Source organism: Rhinolophus sinicus, linkage group LG01, assembly GCF_036562045.2.
Source record: "Rhinolophus sinicus isolate RSC01 linkage group LG01, ASM3656204v1, whole genome shotgun sequence".
Classification (NCBI taxonomy): Eukaryota; Metazoa; Chordata; class Mammalia; order Chiroptera; family Rhinolophidae; genus Rhinolophus; species Rhinolophus sinicus.
The window spans coordinates 1,173,709-1,195,671 of NC_133751.1; the positions used below are offsets into that span (position 1 = coordinate 1,173,709).

Consider the following 21,963-nt stretch of genomic DNA (forward strand, 5'->3'; position numbering starts at 1 on the left):
GGGGGATGGTCAGAGGGAGCTTGGGGGCAGGCGAGAGCAGGATCAAGCAGGGTGTTGTTGGCCTCGGAATAAGTAACAGCTTTACTGCAGACGCAGAGGTGAGTCCCTAAGGGACCGGAAGCACGGGGATAACACCATGGCCTCCGTGGAGGGGCTGAGAGCATGAGGGAGGACCCAGGGACAGTTAGCAGGCTTCTGTGCAGGGCCTTGAATGAGAGACAGTGGTGGCCTGTGGGCCCTGGGCAGCAGGAGACACATGGAGAAGCAGGCACTCCAGGTGTAGGCACAAAACATGCTAGCGAGTGAATGTGACAGCAACGAGTCTAGGATGACGGCCAAGTTTCTGGAAACGGGGGGGGGGGGGGGGTGTCAGTGGAATTCACTGCCAGGAGAAAGGGTAGGAAAATAAAGTGGCTGGTTCCAGATGTTTAGTTTGGGACGCCTGTGAAACATTAGCCCGGAAAGGCAAATGCCAGTGACCCGTCCAACTGTCTGCATGTCACTGTCTGCACGTCCCAATCAGACCTGCCGCTCTATCCCTCTGCCACCATATGGTCCCCTGAAAAGCACCACTTCCATCCCAGACTCAGTCACAGCCCAGGCCACTGCAACGCCCAATGTCCCAAGTCCGCCCCTGCCTCACCTTCCCCCCCCCCCGAAGTCCCCACCTGCCTCACCTTCACCCCCGAAGTACTCACCTGCCTCACCTTCCCCCCCCGAAGTCCCCACCTGCCTCACCTTCCCCCCCTAGTCCCCACCTGCCTCACCTTCCCCCTCAAGTCCCCACCTGCCTCACCTTCCCTCCCCCAAAGTCCCCACCTGCCTCACCTTCCCCCAAGTCCCCACCTTCCCCACCTGCCTCACCTTCCCCCAAGTCCCCACCTGCCTCACCTTCCCCCAAGTCCCCACCTGCCTCACCTTCCCCCAAGTCCCCACCTTCCCCACCTGCCTCACCTTCCCCCAAGTCCCCACCTTCCCCACCTGCCTCACCTTCCCCCAAGTCCCCACCTGCCTCACCTTCCCCCCCAAAGTCCCACCTTCCCCCAAGTCCCCACCTGCCTCACCTTCCCCCAAGTCCCCACCTGCCTCACCTTCCTCCCCCCAAGTCCCCACCTGCCTCACCTTCACCTCCTGCCTAGTCAGCGGGCCCCCCACCGCCACTCACATCTGTTCTCCATCTGGCCCAAGAGAACCTTCCAAACTACAACTCTCATTCGGCCCCAGCACCCGTGTAGGCAGAAGACACTGTTCCTTGCTTTTGGCCCCCAGGCCGTCCTCCACCCCTCATCTGCATAGACGTCCAGGAACGCTCATGAGCTTACCTTGGCTTTTCCAGCAAAGCTTTGCTCTTTTATTCCCAATTAACAGGGAACAGCACAGTGAGCACCTCACAGTGGAAAACACCCTCTGAAGAACCAGGGGCCCATCCCCTGCTCTTCCTGACCTACATGCACTGCGGGGAAGGCAGGAAGGTCTTCCTCCCTCTTGTCTGCTCAGACACACCGGGGAAACAAAGTGAACTTGTAGAGGAAGCTGAGCGTGACACCTGAGAGGAGAGGACGGTCCCTGCCACCTCCCGGATGACTTCCCCGAGCCCTCTCACCTCTCAGGAGCCGCTCTGGATATGACTCTGGGCTTCTCCCGGTATAATCCAGCTCAGAAACCGTGAAGGACGGTTCCAGAAAGAGGCAAATGCGCCAGGAGGCACTGCTTTTCACTGCCTCTGGGGGCTGTGAGGGGGCAGCCATCCATGGGGCAGATGGGACAGAATGACAGGGGCAGGCAGGCCGCGTTCCTGATGCCGCCGGGCCTGAGACCACCCCGCTCCCACACTTCTCCCACAGATAAAACCCACACTGCTCGCTCCTCTGTACCCGGTGGACGGAGTCCAGCTCGGTCACTCTTCCCTGCAGAGGGCGCACAGGTCACTGCTGGAGGGAAAGTGGGGCTGCCCAGCCAGCTGTCCTTGGCTGGGCCCGGCCTCAGGGACCATGCACTCAGGTCCCTGCACAGAAGGGGCCTGTCCCTGCCGAGGGCACCCTGCCCTTGTCCCCAGCCATGCTGGTCACCAGGTGGGGACGTCTGTCTAATTCGGGATAAAAAGTTAGCAAGCCCTCGTGGCCAAAACCGGCCACAGCCTCTAACTATTTTTCTGTAAAACAGGCCTCATCTGCCCTCCACTCGCCTGTCTGCAGTGCGCGGGGCTCTCCCTGGTCCAGAACTCGGGACGGGAAGAAACATGCTCAACACAGACCCCGACACAGCTCATCTCTGGCAGTCACACTCAGGGACTCCTGCGATGTGGTCCTGGAGGACCCCCTTCGGCCCCTCCTCCCTGAGCACAGACCCTGCCCCCACATCCTGGTGACCAGAGATGGCCGTGGAGCCCTCCTCCAGCCAATGAGAAGGAAGCCGGGGGTTTCCTGCAGTGTTTCCCGGTAGAGACAGCGCCCCTTCCGGCTTCCCCTCCGGTCTGCTGGAACGTCAGGCTGGCGTCAGGACAGCCACCACCAGACCCCATGGGCCAGCCTGAGGATGAATAGCAGAGTGGACATGAAAAGGTCCAGAAACCCCGTCCCAGCCTGACTGCCCACTTCCTGGTACGAGGGGGCCAGGAGCTGAAAGCCCCCGCAGCCAGGTTTTCTGCTACAAGCCAAGGAGCATGCCTGGGCGCAGGGCCTGTGGACGGCCCGCGACACACAGGCCTGCAGCCGTCACAGCGACCAGGGCCGCCTGTGGCTTCCACCAGCTCAGGTACCAGGGCACAGGGCCACCTCAGTGCCCATAAACCAGGGGACATGGACAAGCATGACACGGGGAAGCAAGGAGACATCTGAGCTGACGCCTGAATGGTGGACACGTGGAGAAGAGTGGACACGGAGCCTGGGGTGGGGGCTGAGTTACAAGCAGCAAGTGGGAGACGGAAGGACGAGGCCGGAGAAGAGCCATGAACTTTCTCCTGAGAAAAACCCACGTCCCCCACTGTGCTGGGAAGTCACTGGATGGGTCAAGCAGGGGTCACCTGAAGGGATGTGCCCAGAAGGATGAGTGCAGTGACCCTAGGAAGGGGGGCTGCCTAGGAGCGGGTCTGTGCCCAGGACAGCCGACAGGGAACCTGTGGGGCTGCGAGTGGGCTCTAGAGGGAAAGACGGGAACAGGCCTTGCCGGACAGTGGGGTGAGGGTGAGACAGGAAGGTGTGCGCTGAGCTGGTGCACTGTAGCACGTCCAGGCCCAGGGCGGGGCTGGGCTGGAGGCCACACGGCCGGGACAGGGACGCCTGGGCAGCCAGAGCAGGACAGAGCATGGCCTCCGGCTAAGGGTGGGCAGGCAGGAGCGGGGCGGGAGGAGAAGGGGCTGGCTGGGCAGCCTGAGTGACACAGGCTAGTGGCCACTGCCCTTGGCAAGGACAGTCACGGTGACTTGGAAGAGCCATTTCAGAGGGACAGTGAGGCCAAACCCGACCAGACAGATGAGGTGGCAACAGTGGGGACAGGTGCCCGAGACGGGAGACCCCAGCGTAAATACTGACCGCCCTCCTGCAGACTGTCCCTCTGTGCCCTAAAGCGAGGTCCGGGCTCCATTCCGGGCTCTCATTTTACACGTATGTGCCATGACCTGACACACATGTGTCTGCACCACCAGACATCTCCATGAGAGCAAGATCCACGTCTCATGTGCTTTCACCCTCCCCCACTCTGTCACAGAGCCCCTCAGCGGGAAAGCCGGGCTGGGAGGGAGAGCCGAGCACAGAAAGCCTGTGACTGCATCCCCAGGCCCCGTGCGCGTACTGGGACACGCATGTTTGGTGCTGTCTCTCCGTGCACAGAGGGGATGTCCCACAGATGACCCACCTGCATGCAGGCGGGCTTCATGGGGGTGGTGCCAAAACACCAGAAATACACTTCCCACCAAAGCCGTCATTCAAAAGCATCCTGGGGAATTCATCAAAAACATTCCAAAGCGTTACATCAAGATTTCTGATTGCAATTTCAGAAACAAACTAGCATGGGGCCCAAATGGGCTCCCAGCACTTGGGGGGCCCTGCCCTCAGTAAAGGACAGGCAGCCTGATGGGGGCTCCGACTGCAGGTCTGTAACCAGGTACACGATCCACTGTGCTTCAGACCCACCACTCAGGGGGCTGCAAAAAGGCTTCTGCACAAATAATTTAATATATTTTATTTCTCAAAAGAGCATGACTTTTTAAACACAAAATCACCAGAACCCCATCTTCTGAGAGAGAACACTATACATCACATCACAACCCAGAAACCACCTCTTACACTTCTACGAAAGAGAAGGTTCCGATCACGCAGAGCCACGCAAATAACCAGATGAGTCACGAGTAGAGAAGGCAGCAAACAAATCACCAGAAAGGATGAGGTGCTGGAGGGAAGTTATTTCATGCCATTTTATGAAACATTTCCTGAGCAGCCACAGTGCCACGGCCATGCGGACACAAAGCCCACGTGCAGGTGCTTAAGGGGGCAGATAAGAGACGTGCCCAAGGGAGAGGCCGGAGGACACAGTCACTGAGTCTGGACGTCATTTAAGCCAGGAGGCCTTGCCCGGCAGTCTCCTCCCAGGGTCCCATTGCACGCAGGGCCAGGGGCCACACCCTGCCAACGTGTCCCCAGGAAGGACGGCGAAGCCCAGGCAGGTTCCCTGGGCGCACAGTGACAGATCGCAGCCTCAGGTCGCCAACACCCTGAGCCTTCACATGCGGGACAGGAACTAGGTCCAGAACCGCAGAGCAGGCCGCAAGAGCTGGCAGGAAAATGCCACCAAGTCAGAGATCGCCAGGGTGTCAGCGGCTGCTTCTGGAAACCTGCCCACGGCAATGGTGGGCAGACCTGGAATAGCCAGGTCCCGTCCCAGCAACACTGTCCTGCCCAGACTTGGAGCCGCCTGGCCGTGCCCAGGAGGCAGGGCCCCACCTGCACCGCGGGAGGCGTGCGTGCGGCTGTGCGGCCTCCTTCCTCCCACCTCTGTGCACCCCAGAGCCTGGACTCCTGGTTTCCACTGTGCCTGTGGAGGAAAGTGAGTGTGTGCGTGTGTGTGTGTGGGCGGGGGAATCTGAGACTCATCAAGAGGGTTTCAACAGCCTGGTAACAGACGGGCCCCCTGGCCCTGGAGAACAGGACAAGGAAGTCGTGGGATCTAGAAAACCACTGATCTGCGCGTCTGCAGGACCTAGGACCAACATTCAAAAAAAGAAACAGAAAACACAAACGTACGTGATGATGAGTTAGGCCTATTTTGTAGGACTGGGAGGCTCCACTTATTGAAACAACTTTTAAATCATTATTTAGATAAAGACTCAGAGTTAAAAGCTGCTGAGAGTGTTGCCGATTTCCTCCGCCTCGTCTGCTGAGCTGGGACAGTCCCTAACTTGTCCACGACCTTAATATTCACGGCGCGACGTTGCGCTTTTTCCTACTTCGTGACACTGTCAGCATCTGTCTGACTTACAAATTTAAGATACATAAGATGCCGCCATTTCTTAAAATCCAACAGGAGCACAACCATAGAAATATGACTTGCTGGGGTTCCTGATTCTAAGATGGAATCTCTGAGGGCTCAACCCTCAGATTAAGATGTGACCCCCGTAATAGCCACTTTCAAAGAGTAAGTCCAAGGTATAACTATACAGAAAAAGGATAATATTTATTCCTGTTAAAAGTTTTTTCTTGGGTGGTTATTTTAAATCCTTCCACCAGCAGGTGCAATATTGTCAAGAGAGTTAAGGAGGGCCAGCTCAGGCCTTCATTCAGGTCAGATGTCACTCGACCAACAAACGGCCTTAGGGGCTTCTCTGTATCCTCCACGGGTGGTCAAGGGTGCTTGCAGGGTCAGCCGAGGGGGGAAGGTGCCGGACCGCCCGCCCAGCAGCAGTGACCCCTCCCTCCTCGGGACCCAGCCAGCTTTAAACACGCTGCGTTTCAGTATCCTCCTCGAGGAAAGTTGGCCTCCAAGATCTTTTAAACCATCTGAATAAATAAAATATAACTATTTTCTCGTATTAAAATAAAATACGGACTTTTAAATTAAAGACAATTTGATTTTGTACGGAACCAAAAAGTAGAAACCCCAGTCTGGCAGAAGACGAGCAGACAGACTTGCGGTCCAGTGGCCGGCATGCGCACTCCCAGCCTACCCACCATGGCAGCTACACTTGATTGTGGTCCCCTGGCTCTGTCCCCCAGGGACACCTGCCACTGTCCCCAACTGTGGCCAGCAGGAGAATGTGGACCTGAGTCTCCACGTCCTCCACTGCACCTGATACCAAAGCACACGGCTAACACGTAACAATGTGCCCCTCAGAGCCACCAAGCTGCCAGAAGGCACAGCCCCACCTGCCCTAACGCCCTTAGGAGGCAGAGAGGCCTGGGGGGGGGGGGGGGACAAGCCGCCGCCATCCAGGCCTGTAGTGGAAGACCAGAGCTCACCCACGGTGCCTCCTCAGGTGACAGGCCCCGCACTAGAGTGCCACTTCCTTCAACGTTTGCAACTGCTCTACTGTCACAACCCTTTTAAAACATTAACTTTCCCTAATGAAAAACCACCAGATGCAATTCCTTTGCCGTCTGATTGTGAGAATGTAGTCAAAAGAAAAATAATTATATAAGCAGTTAAGCTAAACAGCACCAGCTAGTAAGGAAGCAGGTAGTTTCAGAACTGAAGCCGTGGGAAAGATCGGATTAATTTAGGGCTGATGTTAAGAGAACGCCAGCAGCAGAGACACACGGGTGTCTGAGAAGACAATCGGCAGGACAACCGAACAGGAAAAACACACGACTTAACGACGTAGCAGAAGAAAGGCTATGCCTTTGTATTCCACAGTGCCTGAAACACAGGAGTATTCACATACTACTTGTTAAATGACGACATAAACAGTGAATGAAGAACGTTTAATTTACACTAAGGCAGACAAAGAGCTCCATGGGTACGAGATGCTAGCAACCCCTCAGGTTTAAGGAACGTTCCGATCACAGGTGCTACGTGGTTTTTCTACACACTCCTGTGGGTACAAGACCCACAACGGTGCTCATGGGTCAAATGCCCAAGTTGCCACTAGAAGTCACTCTGAGCCCTACATTTACTGTCTGTACATCTAGGGAAGACGGCAGCTCTCAAAGCACAGAGTAGAATATGAGAATGACTTAAAAATAAATAAACTAGGTCTTCAAGCCAGGAGGGAGGACGCAAGGGTGATGGGGTGGGGGTGGGGTGCTGACTTAGGCCAGCACAAGGAGCCCCCCGTGGACGTGGGAGAGGGTCACGAGAATGCAGACATGGAAGTCGCCGGGCTGCAACCAGGTCCCACTGGCAGGTGGCACCAGCTCAGGAGAAAGGGCTGTTACATCCTCAGGAGTTTTCTGAAGCAACTGACAGCTCGCTCATTGGTAGGTTGAAACAGACAAGGGTGGGAGTATTTATGCCACGGAAACTGGCAAGTGCTACAGATCAGGGCTTTTACACCTACCCTCTCCAAGCAAGCCAGCGGTTACACAGCGAACCGGAGTGCACACCTTACAGTGTGTAAACTATGTCAAAAAAGAAAAAGCTGGGGGCTAAGGAAGGGACTTATTTTTATTTTTATTTTTTTTAAATATTTTATTGGGGAAGGGGAACAGGACTTTATTGGGGAACAGTGTGTACTTGCAGGACTTTTTTCCAAGTCAAGTTGCTGTCCTTTCAGTCTTAGTTGTGGAGGGCGCAGCTCAGCTCCAGGTCCAGTTGCCGTTGTTAGTTGCAGGGGGCACAGCCCACCATCCCTTGTGGGAGTCGAGGAATTGAACTGACCACCTTGTGGTTGAGAGCCCACTGGTCCATGTGGGAATCGAACCGGCAGCCTTCAGAGTTAGGAGCACGGAGCTCTAACCGCCTGAGCCACCGGGCTGGCCTGAGGGACTTATTTTTAAAAGGAGAAGGTATAAAAATAAAAAACAAAATTTATTGTTCAATATGTTAAAAGTAAAGCAAGGTTTTTCCTGAGAATGAAAAAAAACGTTCACCATCAGGAAATCTACTACTGAAATTGACTACATTACAGATGGGAGGAGAAAAACCACAGGACCAGCTCAACAGACTGTATGCAGAAAAAGCATACGATCAAATTCCACTGCTCTGCGATCAAATTCCACTGCTCTGCGCACTAAAGTTTATGAAAGAGAACCCCTCAGCAAGCGAGGAGGGTAACTTGCGAGGCGAGAGGGCGAGTGCAAAGCACTGGGTACCCCCGGCGGGCAGCAGAGCCATTCACACTGAAGTCAGAACAAAGCAAGTGCCGCTGCCACTCAAACATCACATTCAGGCCCCGAACAGGGACAAGTTCAGAGACTGGAAAGGAAGAGGCTTATCTGCACTGTGGTCCTCTACCTAGAACACATGACACACAAATGACAGGCTGGGGACATAACCAACATACAAAACCAACAGCTTTCCTACACGCAGTAACACGCAGTTAGAAATGCAGGAGTTTAGTATGTGACAAAAGTGGCCTTTCTGACCACTGGGCAGGGACTGAGGCAATGGGCCAGCCAACGGGGGGACATGGTCGACCCCGACTTCAAACTGTACAAAACAGATCCACAGAGATTAACAGGCTAAATATGGGAAACAGAATGTCAGACTGCTGGAAGAGACTACGTAAGAATGACCCTTGAGGAGGGAACATGTGGTTACAGGGGAGTCAAACCCAAACGTCACAAAGGAGAAGGCTGCAGTCTTCACTCCCACATACATGTAAAACGTTAATAAAACTTGTATTCTTTTCTCCTAAAAAGAAAAAAGGAAAAGACTGATACATTTGAATAGATAAAAATTTAACATACCTCTTTGGGGGAAAAAAAAATCAAAAGTCCCAGGACAACGTAGGAAAACACCGCTAGCCACGTGAGAGCGTGGCTCCTAGTCACGGCGCCCCTCCCCACGGGAACCAGGTCATCCTGAGGGGCCCCTTACAGAAGGTGCTCCTCCCGACACAGGTGTGGGAGGCCCCTCCCGAAGGCTGCACACCGGAGCGCGAGGTCTGCAGAACTTCCAGTAAGAACGCAGGAAAGGGTTCTCCCTGAGCACTGCTGGGAACCCTGCCTCCTGTGGGGAGACCAAGGCCATGGGCCCCGGCCTCAGCTCAGCTCCTCTGGTATCTCGTCACGCTGCCCTGTGCTTTCTTTTTCAAGTCTTTATTCTGAAATGCTACACTCGGGGAAGTGGAAAATAGTACAGACGGTACCCAGCCAGCCTTCCTCTAGCGTCTCCCAACCCTCACGTCTCAGCAAATCGCCGACCGATGACCAAACGTGGGCAGTGAGCCCCAGCACCGCAGCAGCAGCTCGGGCACGGAGGGCGCTGGACTCCCTGGCTGCCCAGTCATGTCCCTGTGTGCCGGGACCCCCCAGAACCCACGCTGCATGCTGCGGTCACTACCCCTGCCTGTGCTAGGACCTGGACGCTGGCCCAGCCCAGCTCAGGCGCCCCCCCCCCCAGGACGTCCTCCGCTGGAGCTCAGCGGCTTTGGCCTGAGATTACACGTGCTGGGGCATCGGGGCAGGAATAGCAGGGAGACGACCTGCCAGGTAGGACCAGGGAGCCCATGCCGGCCACCTGTCTTACCGGAGGTGGTGTTGACCTGGGTTACCAGGCAAGGCGGTGTCTGCTGGCTGTCTCCACTCTAAAGTTACTATTTTTCCCCTTTTAATAAATAAATAACTTAGAAAAGAGATACTCTGAGACGACGCAAATATCCTGTTTCTCCTCAGACTTTCACCCACTAATCTTAGCATGGGTCCGGGGCTCGCCTGAAGTAACCCTCCTGTGTGGTCAGCGGTGCGTGTTTTTCTATTGCCTCATTCTGTCTACACTGACGAACCGGAGCCGTTCTGCCAGGAAGAGGCTCTGTCCTGTTCTTACTGACCTGTGCAGTGCACGCCTCACACCAGTATGGAGTGATGGACTCGCCTGGTTCTCCGGGCACACACCACGCCATTGGTACCTGCTCCTGAGCCCGCGTCCAGCCCGGCCAGCTTCCTCCTCCGCCGGCCCCGCCTTTCCGAGCACTTTCTGCCAGGAATTCCTGCACAACAGGTGCTCCGGCCGCGCCTCCATCAAGGGGCCCTGCTTCTCTCTATTGCAGGGTGACAGCCAGTTGTGCTCTGTCACAGAGCCAGGTGACGCGCACCGACACCTCCACTTCTCTCCGTGCCATCCACCTGCATGCGCCTGTATGAAGCCGCACAGCCTGTGACAGCGTGAGCCTGACATGTCATCGGGAGGTGACAAGTCCATGGAGCTCAGGAAGCCCCACACACACCAGGGACAGCCCCGAAGTCTGACTGACACACGGCGCTTCCAGCAGTGTCAGTGTGCAAGGAGCGCTTTCATCCTAAACTGCAATCGCGGCTCCTGGGCACACAGCACGTGGCCACACAAGGACGTGCTCGCTGACGTGCACAGCAGCACTGTTCCTGACAGTCCAAACGCACAAATAACTCAAATGTTCACGCTGGTGAAGGGACACACAAGCGGTGCCATGACCAACCGTGCTATGGATGGGCGAGCCCCAAACCCCTTATGGGAAAGGAGGCCGACACAGGAGACGTTCACTCCCTCATGCCATTTACACGAAACGTCTGGGAGAGACGAACGCGCGAGACGGAGCAGATCGGTGGCCTCCGTGGCTGCAGTGGGAACAGCGTTAACCACAAACGTGCATAAGGGACATTTGGGGGATGGAAAGTTCTAAAACTGGACTGTGGTAATGGATACACCGCTTAGAAATTCATGAAAGTCACTGACTTGTCCACGGACAGAGGTGAACCCCATGGTAATTGTTTAAAACAAAAGAAACAAATATCCTTCCAGTACCTTCCCACCTTTTGTTTCCTGGCCCCGCTGTCCCCAGCACTCAGAACACGGAACACCCAGACCATACTGTGCTCACACGTCAGTCTGTTCTGTTCCTTTCCCCAGTCAGCAAGACTGGGAACTTGTGGATGGACTCTCCCACGTGACCCACGCAGGACGGCAGGGTGTGTCACACCGTGCCGCCCTGTCCCGGGGCCACACTCTGTGCCACGCCCCTGCCCGCCTGACCCACACAGGGAGCACCGCGGGGCAGCGGGGCGGGACAGCGGACCCCACAAGGCGCTCTGCGACCGACACATCCTGTACGGTGACACAGTACCTGCCTCGCCTGTGGAAATGCCATCAATCCCCGCCCAGTTTCATTAGACGGATGGAATTAAAGAACAGAAAGCTTCTCTGTGAAATCATCAAATATGTCACTCACTCACGGCATGTGGGCGAAAACCATCTACTACGTGACACCAAAGAGCGAAGAGGGAAGTACCCCAGAGTAGGAGTCACAAGGTGTAGCTGTGACCCTGCTCTACATTTGGGCGACACGTGCCACACAGTCACGAGCACACAGCAGGCAGTTCTGACACAGAGGTTCCCACGTCCGCAAACCAGCCAAGATTTGATGGAAGTGACCTTCTCCATAGGGGCCCAGTGATGGTCAAATCTAGGTTGACCGCTGAGTCCTGAGTCACTCCTATGAATTCCATGTCCTCCTATGAAGATTTTCAACATCGACCCCAAAGCACCTTCCACGGCAGCAAATATTATTCACCAGTCACTGCTTGTGCCACCCGTCTCCCGGAACTGTTCACTTAGACAGTTATTACGTGAGTCTCTTTAAACGTTTAGATAGGTTTCTAATGAAAACACAGTGTTCACACAGTAAGAAAGGAAAGCCAATCCCCCAAAGCAGCCCGCCAGAGAACACTGTAGAACCGAAGGCTGATGACTGACTCGAGAAGAATCATTCTGTGTGACTCTGATTGAGCGCAGCTCCTATGCTGACACGGCCTCAAATTCAAACACTCAAGACTAGTAAGCAACATGCATTGGATGCGATGACTTCATATCCACACCGTGAATAGAAAGTCGAAGCATCGCTACTTGAGGTGAGCCTGAGCACAGACGTCTCTGGAAACTACTTCCTGTCCTTGGAAGACTGCAGGCCGCTTGTACTCCGGCCTGCCGCAGTGAAGGAAGTGTCAGGGGACGCCGAGGGCTTCCCACCCTTCTTCACGTAGTGCTCAGGGCTCACATTTACGGCCACCCAGCACCTCTGACTCCCCTCTCTACTTGGTGACATCCCCCTTCCTAAGGGAGAAGCCAGCAGTCGCGTTCCCCGTCCTCTCCTAGCCAGGGCTCGCCTGGAAAGAGAGAAGCCCCAGAAAGCAGTTCCCAAAAGGGGAGGTGCCTGAGGTGAAGGGGACCTGGGCGTGGGAGGGGCCCATGGCAGGGGACCTGGCGCAGCACCCAACCTCGCTCCCGTAGCCCCAGGTGCCTGTGTTTGGCTGGCTCAGCCTCGGCAGCGCACACGATGAGAAGCTTCCTGACGTCCTTCAGCCAATTCCCGTGCTCACAGAAATCAACTCAGCCTACGTGAGTTAACACTCGGGAGACAGAGATCGTGCGTGCTATTAGCAACCAGAAAAAGAGAAAAAAGGGACTTGTGTGAAGGCACAGAATTCACACAACACAACCTGCAAACGTCCCCACATCACCAGCCTATATGCCAATCACCTGTTTCTAACTGCAGTGTTGGCGATGGGGCTACGTACGTCCCTCCCCCTGGACAATAAGTCCTAGACTTACAAACTGAAAACAATCCTTGCTCCATTTAACTCTGGACAGCTACCATAGTCAGGTTCCCTAAGCCCCAGAAAACACAGAGGGGTTCGCCTGGAGCCCCAGGAGTCTCAGGACTTCTCAGCAGTCAGAACCCATCACCCCAGCCCCAGACCTGCCTCCTGACCTGCCTTCCTCCCCATCCAGCTACAGGTCCGGAGGGAGGGGACGGGGTGCTTTATGCCAAGTGCTGGCCTCTCACAGACCTAAGCAGCTATGACGCAAGGTGGCACAGCCCGTGTGTGGCCCAGGACTGCACACGGGCTCTCCGAGAAGTATTTCTGGGACAACTGGCCAAATGGCCCTGGAGAGACTAAGAGTATATTGTTCATTCCTACATACAGCAGTCTTCTAGAAATGGAAGGAAGCCTGGAAATCACCACCTCCATGGCCTGCCTGCTGTTACACTCAAGGGAGCAAGTTCAGGACAGGCTGGGATTAAATCCCCAGATTCCGAAACTCCCAGAAAGTCTTAAATTCTTCTGTTTGCTCCTCCACCAAACAGCTTATCACATTGCATTCTCGCTGATGTTTAAATCTTTAAGCCTCCACAGTTGAACCAAGTATTTTTCATTTTATTTAGCTGCTTTTCTTAAACTTCCCAGAATTATTCAAAGTACACTCGTTTTTCTCAAGATGTAGTTCTACAGCGATTACTTCTCTATTATGGACACGGTTGCTCCTTACGAGAACGCACCGCAATTACACGGCACCGGGAGGGGTTAGAATGATGGGGGCAGGACACAGCCATTTTCTCAGGTTGATTATTTTACTGTTTTCAAGAGATTCAGTTACTACATTGCACTTTATGGTCTTAGAACAATTTTCCATGTTTTGTAAATGTTTCTGTTCTACAAAGGAAAGCATGGCGATCTGGAGGTAACACAGACATATGGGCCTAAGTATATGCCTGATTCACCAAGTCCACGGCGGGGGGAGGGGGGGTTGGTGAGATGAGGCAGAAAAGCACGTTTTCAGAGGCAGATAGCCCCAGTTCAGGGACTAGCATTTACTGCCAACATAAAAAGTAAGAAAAGGTTTTCATCTGTTCAACAAACACTGCTGACAGCCTGCTCTCTGCCAGGCACAGGTTCTGAGCCCAGGGACACAGAGGAGCAGGGCCCCTGCCTTCCAAGGGCTTTGCTCTGCCTCTGGGCAGGCTGCTGCGAGGGTGGGGGCCGTGGGTGCGCAGGTGAGGGTGGGGGCGTGCGGCCCAGGACACAGCTGGAGGGCACGGCAGGCGAGGAGGCCCCTGGGAGGACTGAGAAGGAGCGGCTGCAGGGCTCTGGGGGGTGGGGGGTGACACGCGCTGGGCTCTGGCTGCCGGTCAACAACAGATGGGAGCGGACGCACAGGAGAGGAGAGGACGCCTGTGAGGAGGCGGCCAGGCCGGCTCATCAGTAGGAGCAGGTGCCGGCGCTTCCCGTGAAGAAGCCGCCCAAGCTCAGCGCAGGGAGAAACTGGAGCACACGGCCTCCAGCACGGGCTACACTGGGGGAGCGTACCGAGCGGCAGCTACACATCGGCCAGCTCTCCCAGGAAGGTACTGAACGTCTTGCAGCAGCTCCTGGTCTGGAAAGGAGCGTAATGAGAGACGTAGAGATGGAAGACTTGGGAGGTACAAGGACGCCCACTTAGTGCCAGCTGTACCCAGACGTTCAAACGTTTCCATCTGTTTACAAACCACATGCACGGCGCTTCTGGACCGTACTCAGGTGTGTATAACCCTGCACATCACACAGCACGGAACGTGCCCTGCGGAGTCCAGCAGATCCCAGGGCCGCACGAGGTCTACAATGAAGGTCACCCTCAGTCCTTCGGGTGCCACGTGGTGAGTCCTGGAGCAGCCCCTCTTAGTCCGTCCAGCCGCCTGCCCCCCCCCCCCCCTAACTGGCCCCCAGGAAACAGTGCCCTTGACTGTCCTGCTCCCGCCCTCCGCCCCTGGCTTCAGACTCTTCCCTTGGCCCAGAGGCCTCACAGCCAGGCCGTGACCAACCGGCCGGACAAAGGCTCCTGGCCCTCGGCTCCTCCAACAGGCAGGGCTTCCACCTGGCATGTCCTGGTCCCTCTCCTGACAGGAAGAGCTGGTTCTCCCCTGGGGCCCCAGCACAGCACCCTGATCAAGTAGGAGCCGCCCTCGGACGCCACCTCCGCAGCCCTGGTTCCTCACTCATTCCACAGGAGGACGAATTTCGAGGTGTAAGCTCTGCCTCTGGCCGTGTTTAGTCTCCCCCGCTGGAATGCTGGCTCACAGGCAGGGACCCCCTTCCCTGCGTTCCCCCACAGTGACACACAGTGAAGGCACTCCGTGGAACCTGTCCACTGAGGCAGTGTGAGGTGACAGTGTGCCCAGAGATGGAAACCAGTTCTCCCACCTCGGGGACGAGGGCCTGAGGCAAGGAGATGGCAGGGCGTCCACATTTCATCCCACTGGGTGGACGCCTGAGAAAACTATTTCCAAAGGCCACACCTAAAAAAATCAAATAACCACAAACAATGCAAATCGACACGCACGGAAGGTGTTTCAGCAAAGGGGCCTGGGCATCTGGCTGCAGACGGCAGCTGCCCCGCCCGGAGGTGGGCGTCCAGCACGCGTTTCGTCCAGAGCGTTTCGTCCAGATCGTTAGAACACACGGCACAAAGCAGCAGCCAGCGCCTGCCAGTCCTGAGTCCTACCACGTTTGGCGAGTGAAGGGGCCGACTTCCTGTTAAGTCAGTGGCACTTTAGGGACACGGGACATTTTTTAATAAAGCAAACGCCATTTCCACATACATCTTTCTGTAAGGATGCCCCCCAGCGTGTTTAGCACCGCAAGCTAGGAAGACGTCTGCTCCTAAGTCCAAGGCAGGTCCCCTGGACCGAGTACACCTGCCAGCCTCTTATGCGCCTTCCAAAGGCAGCAGGTCCTTTAGAAACACCTGTAAGGGAATCCAGGGCCGTGCATGAGTCCCGCCCGGCCCCTGGGGCCGCAGGCCCCTGCTCTGGCCGCGTCCCTCTCACCTTCTCCAGGACTTTGCTCTGCAGTTACCCCCTCTCCCCAGGCATTACGGAAGATCCCACAATCGTTCTTGTTTAAAAAAGAAAAACCTCCCGAACCCACTGCCCCTCCAGCTACTGTCCAATTCCTCTGTCCCCTCTTAACAAAACTCCTCTCTGCCGATGTCCCCACTTCCTCTCCCAACCACAAGGTCACCTGCTCTCATGAAGCACAAGAGTCCCTTGGCCTGGGCTCCAGGCCACTCAACACTCCAGGTGTCTTCTTCCTTCCACAGACCGCTTTCAAGCGGTAGTGCCTGACCCTGTCTCTTGGGGACCGCTGGCCCAGAGCACCCAGGCTCAGGCCTCCCCTTCTGCTCTGCTGTCTCTCCAGCCACTGCCCAGCCTATGGTTTCACAACCGCATTTCCAGGTCTGGCCCCAGCCTTGTCTTGAAGTCAACCTGAGCTCCCCACACCTGCACCGGACGCCTGACCATGAACGTACAGAGTGAGGTGACCCCGCTCCAGTCCCGTCAGCCGGCTGCCACCGAGGCACCTCCCCGCAGCGATTCATCCACCCAGCACCCCCAGCACGCAAGGGGCTACAGTCCCTCCTAATCTGTGGTGAGGAAACAAGTACAGGATTGCATAGCCTGCCCAAGGTCGCACCTCAGACAGTCCCGGGACAAGGACCGGCCGGGGGGGACACGCTACAGGTCTGGTCTGGGGGGGCCTGCCAGGAACCGCCTCCGGGGTCTGAAGCCTCACAGGCTCATGTCCACAAGACACCCGCTCCCCACTCCCAGTGCCCCTCGTAGCGGGCGCCAGCTACCTGCTCTGCCGACAACCCTGGGGTCGTTCCAGAATGTTCTGTCTTGCAGAGTCTACTAGCAATCCTGCAGTCCTGACGGGCCACCTACAAAACAGGCCGCACTTCATCAGTGCTAAGGTGCGTGCCCCACATGTCACAGGTTGGCAACGCAGAACTCATACCTGGTACTGAGTGTCGGACAGGCTGCCAGCCGCCAGTGAGCGGTCACTCTCCCTGCTTGGCACACTCAGACCCAACTGTCACTCTTGAAAGCGTAGCAGGACACACCTCTGTCAACAGGTCAGTCAGCAAATCACCTAAGGACCAGAACCCTCTCCTTAACACCTGCCAGTAAGATCAAGCAGGTGTGGGCGGCTGTGCCACACCTCAGAGTGCGGGCCTCAGTGACGATCAGCGGTGACGGCACACGACAACACTGGGGCGTGGCGTGGCGTCACATCACGGCTGACAGGGAGCAATCAGGCTCTGAACACGAAGACATTCTAGAATTACTTTATTTTATTTCCCTCATATTTCCCTTTTTTATGAAAGCACAAGACTGGCCTGATTTTAAAAGGGAGTGTTAGTAAAAGCTGCGTGATAAGAAAGCAGGAGTCACAGTCTAACGAGCAGCACCTCCCTGTTGGGAAAAACCAAAAATAATGCTGCCACTTACAAACGAAGGCATCTTACACGTGCTGCCACCTCAGCCCTGGTCTGAGGCCCGCATGCCGATCCATGCCCCCTCCCTGCCAGCGCAGGGGCTGGGAGGGCCCAGGGACAGGTGCTCAGGGCAGTCCGCCTTTGCCACCATCTGTGGCTCTCTGCCTGCTTTCACCCAGGGAAGGCGAAGAACAGTACGGACCTTCGGACCATCATGAGATTTAGTTAGGTGACACATGTAAAGTACGTAACCAGCCTGGCCTGGCACGTCACCAGCTGCTAACAAACAGCAGCTTCCTACAGCCAGATGATGCTTTTTAAAGATAAATCAGATCATGTCACTTTCTAGTTCAAAACTCTAAAGTCAACCGGGCAGGAAGGCACACAGCCCTCCTAAGGCCCCCACCACTCTGAGATTAACACTGCAATTCCTGATCTCAGCAGCGCCCCCACAGGAGGCAGCCCTCCCACCTGCCTCCCAGGCTCACTTCCGGCCACCGGCTCCCAGCGAGCTAACACCAGTACAGGACACCGAGCTAACACCAGTACAGGACACCGCTTTGGCTGCGGAGTTCCTGCGCCCGGCCTGAAGGCAGCTGCCGGGCAGCGCCCAGCTCCCTCCCTCCTTTCAGCACCCTCTCCCACCAGCCCACGGCCTGGCCACCACTTAGGGCTCTAGGTGGGGTATAATGCCCCTTCCTCCCCCATGATGCAAACCCCGGGAGGCAGGAACCACCCTTGTCCCCACGTCTGAGCGCACCTGTGAGGTGGCCCTGTGAAGGAAGCGACTCACTGGAGGCAAGCAGAGCGTCACTGCACAGGCGGTCCAGACACCAGGCCCTCCAAGCCCTCCCACCCCTCCCTGTGCATCCTCATCTTAAATCCACGCAAGGTCGGGAAACCTAAAACCAACGGCCGCTGTCTCTGTGCGCTTTCTCTTCCCCTTCCTAGAACTCCTCACATGAGGGTGGAGCAGCCAGCGAGCCTCATCAGATCACGAGGGGGTGACGATCTGACACTGCCGGTCTGGGCCCGCACTTATGCTGGCAGCGAGGCCACGTGCAGACCTCTGCTCCCCACGTGCCAAACGAAACACTGCAAAGAAAAGTCACTCAAGGAAAAAGGAAATCTTAATGACATCAATGTATAAGTTCATGTGCTCACTAGTGGCCTTTACTACCTCACATATTATGAATGTGTTTTTAAAAGGGTTGTGTTTCTTTTAACACCACTGTTTCTATCACCAAATTATAGATTTGGAAATTCACATTTTAGAAAATTGACACCAAAAATCCACCAAGTTTTCCAATAAAGTTGACCCTCTCTAAGCTTCTCAGTTTCATGCTAAGACCAATCATTTTTCTTAAACTAGTTTTTAATAGGCCAGTAAGTGTGTAACTTCACCTATGCATCTCCAAAGTGCACTGTCTAGCTGCGTATCTCCCTCCTGTTTAGCTGTTCCTCAGTCCTAAGTTCTGACATAGCCAGGGAATAAAACCCAGCTCTTAATAAGCCTGACACCTAAGGAATTCTGAAGATGAATAAAAAACGACGAGCAGGTTTTGCTTGTGTATAAAAATATTCACGGCAGCACTGTTTCTTACAGCACACACCACAAACAATATTAAACACATATGCAACTGTGTGTGTACTGACTGCGGCGGGAAGAGTACACCATCAACTGGCCACTGCAGGGAACTCAGCGGCTGGCGGCTGGCGAGGGGCTGGGGCAGGTTTTCTCATCCTCGCGTGCCTTCTGAATGGACTGCGTTGTGTGCGTGCTTCTATTTTTAAATCTATAAATACAAACTTCAATGCAATACATTTTTAAATTTTATGACAAAAGTGATGTTTTAGTTTTAAAAAGGTAATGCTAACAAAAGTGATTCATAAAACAAACTACCAGTCTGTGACCTTTGTTGATCTCTGCCTACGTTGTTCAGCACTGAGCTCCCCCTCACCCCCCACCGCGCCTAAAACAGGGAGGGCCTTGCACATAGCAGGCCGTGGACACGGATTCACCGAATGAATTAAGTTTGCTTTATTCACTCAACAGACAAATGCAAGGTTAAAGAATTTTCTTATTCCAAAAATCTAAAATCAGTTGAAATGCTATTGCGACATGTAAATTCGCAGAGAGAACCAGCCTAATGAGCCAGGAAGTTTCTGTGCCTGACGCTACTGGCAAAGGCTCCTCTTCAGCTCCCAGTACTGGCCTGACAGCACATCGCACCTCCTGGGACCCGGGCATCAGCTGTTCAGAGCACTTTTCTTGCCACCACTGCCCCTGCAGAAAGGCCTCCTTTTTCCCCTTCCAACTAAAGCTTCAAATCAGATGAAGACGTACCATAGCTGAACAGATTCAGTCTCAGGAACCTTCAGCCATCGAACAGGCATTACTCACAGACAATGTATTCCTCCCAAAGCTGGAGTGAGCGCCTTGCCTCCACCTGGGGCCTGATGGGGCACCCAGCTGGCTGAGTCTCATCAGCCACTCCGTAGGCCCTCTGGTGGGTGCCCACGGGAGAGGCTCCCGCCCTGTGGAAGAAGCCTGCACCCAGGAGCAGCGTGAACTCTTCTCCAGGGCACAGCAGTATCGCCCAACCTTTTGTGTGTTTCCCTTCTCTCTTTCCCCGCTGGGAAACCCTCAGCAAGCAGAGAGAAAAAAGCCTCAGACCCCAAGAAAATACGGGAACCAAAGACAGTGCCCAGGAACTGTCCTTCAGACAACCCAGTGTTTTGGAAAATGCAGCTCTGGGTGACACCTTTACAAGGCATAAATCACACGGGTGAATTTAAGAGGGAACAAAAACGATTACATAAATATTTATGTTCCCCACACTTCCTGATCAATCATCTTAATTGCGGCACTAAGAGTAAAGAAGCAAGTCTGACATCGCGCCACTTTTCCTTACACCTGGAGAATGGAACGCTAGCCATTATGGTTCGTGTAAGAAGGAAACAAAATCCCTTTATCACAAGTAAAACCGAACGGACTGGCTGAAAATATTAACAGCGAACCGAATACGGCTCCGACGGATAAACCGGCCGGGAACACATTTTAGGTTCTCCGGGTGTAAACAGGGATTCCAACACATTTTGGCGTCCGCAGCCCAATTTCCCACCTTCCCTCACACCCGTCCACAGCCCGGTAATTTTCCTACTGCAGATGTGAACACGTCAGAAGTCACCTCGGGCCCCCAGTCGCCCCAGATTGTTCCGGATCGCTCCAGACGCCCGGACCCGCGGGAACTCGCCCGCCCCGGGCCGCCCGCGGCGCAGAGCGTCCCGCGCGGACAAGGCTCCCTCCGGGGCGCGCAGCCTTACCCTGGACGCAGGGTCCCCTGCCGGGGGCACGCTCTCCCCTCCCCGCGGCTCAGGGTACCCGGCGCGGGCACGGCGCCCTCGGGAGGGGACGCGGGGCCGACCCCGGCGCAGCCTCATCCGGGAGGCGCAGCTTCCCCAGCCCAGCGGCGCAGCCTTATCCCGGACGCAACCTTCTCGTCCGGCGCAGCCTTCCCGGGGCACAGCCGCCCTCCCCCGGGCGCAGCCTTACCCTGGACGCAGCCCCAGCGCAGGGCGCAGCTTTCCCTCCCCGGGGCCGAAAGAATCCGGAACGCACGCGGCGCTCCCGGGGTGGGAACGGGGCTGTCCCCGGCGCAGTGTCCCCTCCAAGGGGGCGCAGCTTCCTCCCGGGTCGCAGCCTTATCCCAGGGCTGTCTCCCCTTCATTCCCGGGGCGCAGTTCCCCCTCCATCCCGGGCGCAGCCTCCTCTCCCGCGGTGCAGAGCATCCGGCGCAGACGCGGCGTCCCGGGGAGGACGCGCGGGGCGGCCCGGCCGCAGCCCCTCCGGACACCCTGCGGGCGGCACCGGTCCCGCTGGAGCCGCACGCCCCGCCCGGCCTCCCCACCTGCCCCGCGGCGCTTACATAAATGCGGCCCCGGCGGCGTGTGTCCGCACGCGGCGGCCGAGCCCCGTCCGCCTCACCTCAGCCGCGGGCCGCTCCGCTCCGCGCGTCGTGCCAGGGTTCGCACCGCTCGGCAGCCCGGGGCTGCGGCGCGCGGGCCGTGGCCTGGCGCGGCCCCGAGCGCGCTCCCGGGCGCGCCCCTGTGCGCGGCCCGACCCGGCCGCCGCCTCAGCCCCCGCTTCAGCCTCCGCCTCCGCCCTCGGCGCCGGCTCCGCCCTCTCGCCCCCGCAGCCGGCCGCGCGCACGCAGGGGGGAGGGCGACGCCGCGACGCAGGACGTGCGCGCGCGCGCACCCCGAGCCGAGCCGAGCCCTGCCGGTGGTCCGCGGGAGACCCGGAGGGCGCGCAGGGGCGGGGAGAAAGGTGACCTGGGCGGGGGCACTGAGGGACCGGCGACCCCGGGGAGGGCCCGCTGTCACCTGGACGTTCCAACGCATTCCGGCCGCTCCGCCGTCCCCAGAGCCCTGCGTGTGCAGTGCGAAAGCGAAATGGGGGTCCCCGAGCTCCCGAGGGGCTCCCGTGTTTCCGTGTGGCGCTCTCCGAGCTCAGAAGCCAGTCCAGTTATCGGAGTCAAGGTGGTCGCTCGGCTGGCTAGTTTGACAGTAGAGGCATTTGGAGGCTTTTTGAGTCTGTGCACTAAACTTACTCCATCTGTATTGTATGCTTACACCAAGATATGTTTACGCGCGATTTTAAGCATGTGTGGAAATGCAGCATTTCTGACCAGAATAACCAGCGCAAGGCTGCAATTCTATTCAGAACAGAAAATCACGTTTAATAAAGGAAAAGCGCAGGTGCTGAGAGCACAGAAGGGAGAAGCCCTGAGCAGTGCTTTGGCT

The 21,963-nt window shown here is 56.3% G+C and overlaps 1 protein-coding gene across 11 annotated transcripts in view; it reads right to left on the reverse strand.

The window, feature by feature from the left end:
• Positions 1 to 21,315, reverse strand: part of ADARB1 (adenosine deaminase RNA specific B1) — a 116,543-nt gene extending 95,228 nt beyond the window's left edge. For 4 of the 11 annotated variants that reach the window (XM_074323255.1, XM_074323368.1, XM_074323507.1 and 1 more), the window contains exon 1: positions 21,146 to 21,314. The gene's annotated coding sequence lies outside the window, so the exon portion shown is untranslated. Of the gene's footprint in view, positions 1 to 20,713; positions 20,860 to 21,086 lie in introns of those variants that run through there. The other 7 variants (XM_074323325.1, XM_074323116.1, XM_074323304.1 and 4 more) reach the window with 4 other exon arrangements.
• Between the last annotated feature and the right edge of the window lie 648 nt (positions 21,316 to 21,963).